The following is a 4,250-nucleotide window of genomic DNA, read 5'->3' as shown; positions in this document are numbered from 1 at the left end:
TTGCTCTCTCACTCTCTCTCTCTCTCTCTCTCTCTCTCTCTCTCTGTCTCTCACACCCCCCCCCCCCCCCCCCCCCCCCCCCCCCCCTCTCTATATTCCTCTGCATTGCCATTTCGTTTTTTAAATTGTGTCCTGTTATGTTATGGCAGTAATACAAACGCTATAACCAAGACTATTGGTTTTATTCCCATCAGTGTACTGTGAGGTGCTTTAGATACACCATCCATTGAAGAGCATAACATTGTAATGGTAATTAATAATAAACATTCATGCATATGTACAGTACAGTATGTACGAGTGCACAAAATATCTATGTGCTCGCTCTCTCTCACACACACACACACACACACACACACACACACACACACACACACACTCAGAGAGAAAGAGGAGTCACCACATCGAATACAACCTAAAAACCTTTAAATAGCAACACTGCGTGCATAACATTAGGCAAATCTGCTAAACTCGAACCCTGACCTTGTAATTACAACCATGACGCATTAATGCCTTTAGGCTACTCTCAAATAGCCCTGTTTACAAGTAAGTAGAATAATGATAATCAATTTACAGAACTTTACATATCTTTAGATCCCCCTGTGGACGTCATGGCCCTCACAACAATAGAAGTACTGGCACACACACACACAAACGCAAGCCCACTCCCTCCCTGCATGCCCTGTGGCTCATCTCCTTCAGAGGAGAGGGAAGATTCCCAGCATTCCCATCTCTGGCATGTCTCGTTTCTTCCCTGAGAATCCCACGTAAATCCCACTGTGTATTCCGCTCTGGCTTTAGCCACTAAAACCCTGTATCTATATACTACTAAGTAAACTAATACTTGGTTGACCGGGTCGGCTCTGTGTACTTGATCCACTCTTTTTCCCCCCCATTCTACACCAAAGCGAAAATAGCCAATCTACAAGATCACAATGCAACATGTTGTTAGATTGTAGATCTCCTATGTTCTCCCCCTGATTAGTGATGCAAGGTTTCAAGTGCACGGTAAGTTGTTTAATAATGTGTTCTAACTCAAGTGGAGGGCGGAGTTCACACCACAAAACATAATTCATGATACACTGTGATGAATAATATAGTATAGGTGATAACTTTCAGTTCAATTTGACACACTGCCTACCCAATCAAAATCATCCAAATTTACTAGCTCACGTTCAGTTTTCAAAATGTTTGGACACTATCAACATAGTTTATAATTCTTTGTATGGATGGCCCATTATAGTGTGAGCTTGTATATCTGCTATATGGTCGGTCGCTATGGTTTGTTTGTACAACAGAGCTTTTAAGTTAGTCATAAGGATAAGTGTCATTGTATGGTGGATGCGATTTAGTTTTTCCACTTCCCATTTAGTCAACTATTCAAATGGCTGTATAATCTTTACGTTGAACCCATTCTGACCGGTGCACCCATTTTGGTGTTGGCATCATGTCGTGCTTTAGCTATTGAAAAATAGCAGATCTACAAGCTCATATCGCGCCACCGAGTGGCGCGATACGAGCTTGTAGGTCTGCTATTATTTGTTTTTATCGAAGAACGACTGACATTTTTAGAATCTGATCTCAGGTCAGAATGGGTTCGTCAGACCAGCGTGTGTCCAGTGGAAACCTCGTATGAATCTGATCTCAGGTCAGAATGGGTTAAGGCAGGAACCAACGAGTTGAGGGTTCTCTCCCCGAGCCCCATGGGCCTTTGCTGCATGTCTCTCCTCGACTCTTTCCCCGTTTCCTGCAATGCTATTTCTCCACAGTACAATCAATAAAGGCAGAACCTCTCCCCTAAAAAATAAAAAAGAATATAAAGACATTACAGCATAGTAAGGAGTATTATGGTGACACGAAGACAATGCTAATACAATTTAATAATAATAATAATCCTGCAGATTAAAAGCTGAGGGAAGCAGAGGCAAAGCTAAGGCGGCGGCTTAGGAGAGTTTTAGAGGATGGATAATGCTTTGTGTTTCCTTGTTGTAAAACCTTGAGAAGACGTAGCATAGAGCAATTTAGCCATTAGCTGGACTTTTAACAGTCGCACACAGGGTGTGTGTTTATGCTGTGCCCTCTGGGGCCAGCGGGCCTGCCCCGTTCAGGGTGTGTTTATATAAATTAGCGTGAGGGAAGGAAAGGTCACAGCGTGTTGTTTTAGCAGAGCACTGAGCCCGCTCCCCTCGGCCTTGTAAAGACCATGTCAGCGAGGACACTGTACCACCGCAAGAGATCTGACTTAGAACCTTATCTGTCCCTACGGGCCTGTACTGGCTGACGGATAGATGAGGTGTGTGTGTGCGTGTGCGTGTGTGTGTGTGTGTGTGTGTGCGTGCGTGTGCGCGTGTGCGTGTGTGAGAGAGAGAGAGAGATAGTGAGAGAGTACAGACGTAGTTTGACCCTTGCGGGTCCATACCATTTGGTCATATCCTGGGTTTACACTCCCTTATTACACTGGGGTTAGGGTTACACACCCTTATGGGTCCATTTGGTCCCAACTGTGGTGAAATACACTCGCCTTTTAGCGTTGTGTGTGTGTGTGTGTGTGTGTGTGTGTGTGCGCGTTGCCGGTCTCCTGTGTATGGTGAGCTCTAATCTGTCATCCTGTGTTTGGCTTCAGAGCAGGTGCTGTGAACTCGCAGTGTGTCGCCCAGCCACCCCGGCACCAGGGAGCACTGGCGCAGTGCCCCACAGCAGGTGTGTGAGTGTGTGTGTAAGCCAGACACCAACATGTGTCACTGGCATATACTGGGACCTCTGGGAGTGTGTGTGTGTGTGTGTGTGTGTGTGTGTGCGTGTGCGCGTGTGTGCGTGCGTGCATGTGTGGATCCCCCCCACCTGTCTCAATGGGTGGGGCATGAATGGGGGAGGATAACGGGGCACAGTAAACAGATGCTGTCTACAAAGCCATCAGGACTAGCAGTCTGTGCGTGCGTGTGCGTGCGTGCTTGTCTGTCTTTATATCTGCCAGTGTATGTGTGTTACGTGTGTGTGTGTATGCGCGCACACAATTTACGGGTCCATTTGGTTACATTTGGTCTTTCTCAGAGTTACATTTCTTTATAGGCATTGATACTCTGCATAATCTGTGGTATCTGTGTTTTCTTGCACACAGAATGAAAGGTTAACAGAGATGACTTGCATGATACTTGGTCAAACAAAGATGGAATGACACAATGACAGATAGTGAGACAGATTGGAGCGAGCACGTGTGCATGTGCGCGCGTGCATGTGTGCGCGTGCATGCATGTGTGTGCGTGTGTCTGTGGGAGGGTACAAAGGGACAAATGGAAAGAGACAGAAGCCAGAGGTGTCAGCGGGTGTCTGTTCTCAGCCGACACAGTGCAGCCTACATATCTCACCTAGAATTAAATATCTATAGGCCTATCTAATATGTATATAATGTCTCCGATAAAACCCATACTCCTGCTCCCCAGTTCTACAAAAAATAAACAATATATATAGCCACAACGCGGCACATTATGAATTTGTAGATAAGCTATTTTCAGTGTAGACGTATAGGATTGGTGTAGACACAGAGGGACCAAGTATTGATCCCTGTGGACACATGGTCAGTGAAGTAAATAGCGTCACATCACAAGAAATTTCAAAATTGTAATTGCAAATTGTTGCTTTTTCACCTATAATGATGTGGCTGAAAGTGATTACGCTTAGAGTGCAAGAAAGGTCAAGAAGGAGGTAGAAAGAACGAATAGGAACTACCGAGTAGGCTACTTTAGAAGTACTTTAGTACTACAGTAAGTGAGTACTGGGAATTGATATAGGGCAGAATTATATTTCCAGCTGTCATTGCACACAGGGCTGCAACTAACCATTTATTCATTCATAATGAATGAGCCGTTTATTATTAATATATTTTTTTCTTAAATTATTCTATTAATCTATGTAATTAATTTGGACAACGTTATATAAGCCAAACGAAAACGGCTTAACATGTTTATAAAGATGTTTACAAAATGGTGTGTGTTTGATATACCGAGAAATCCAGGGTATTTTTTGCCACACCATATTATTGATCTCCTCATACCAGAACAATGGGATTTAGGTTGAAAATCTGCGAAGTTTCCCTATTTTGTCTATTTATTTGGTATTTACTACAACAAAAGAATGAGAATCAAAATGCGGCTTGTTATTATGTTATTTCTAACGGTTTCTTTATTGCCGTAGTACAGTAGTCCTATATGTAATACTTTAATACCCCTTCCATACTGCCATGATGGCCCATTGTC

The sequence above is a fragment of the Protomyctophum parallelum genome, assembly GCF_964188405.1.
Source record: "Protomyctophum parallelum genome assembly, chromosome: 3".
Classification (NCBI taxonomy): domain Eukaryota; kingdom Metazoa; phylum Chordata; class Actinopteri; order Myctophiformes; family Myctophidae; genus Protomyctophum; species Protomyctophum parallelum.
The sequence above is the reverse complement of the archived record's forward strand: the minus strand, read 5'-3'. Positions refer to the sequence as shown.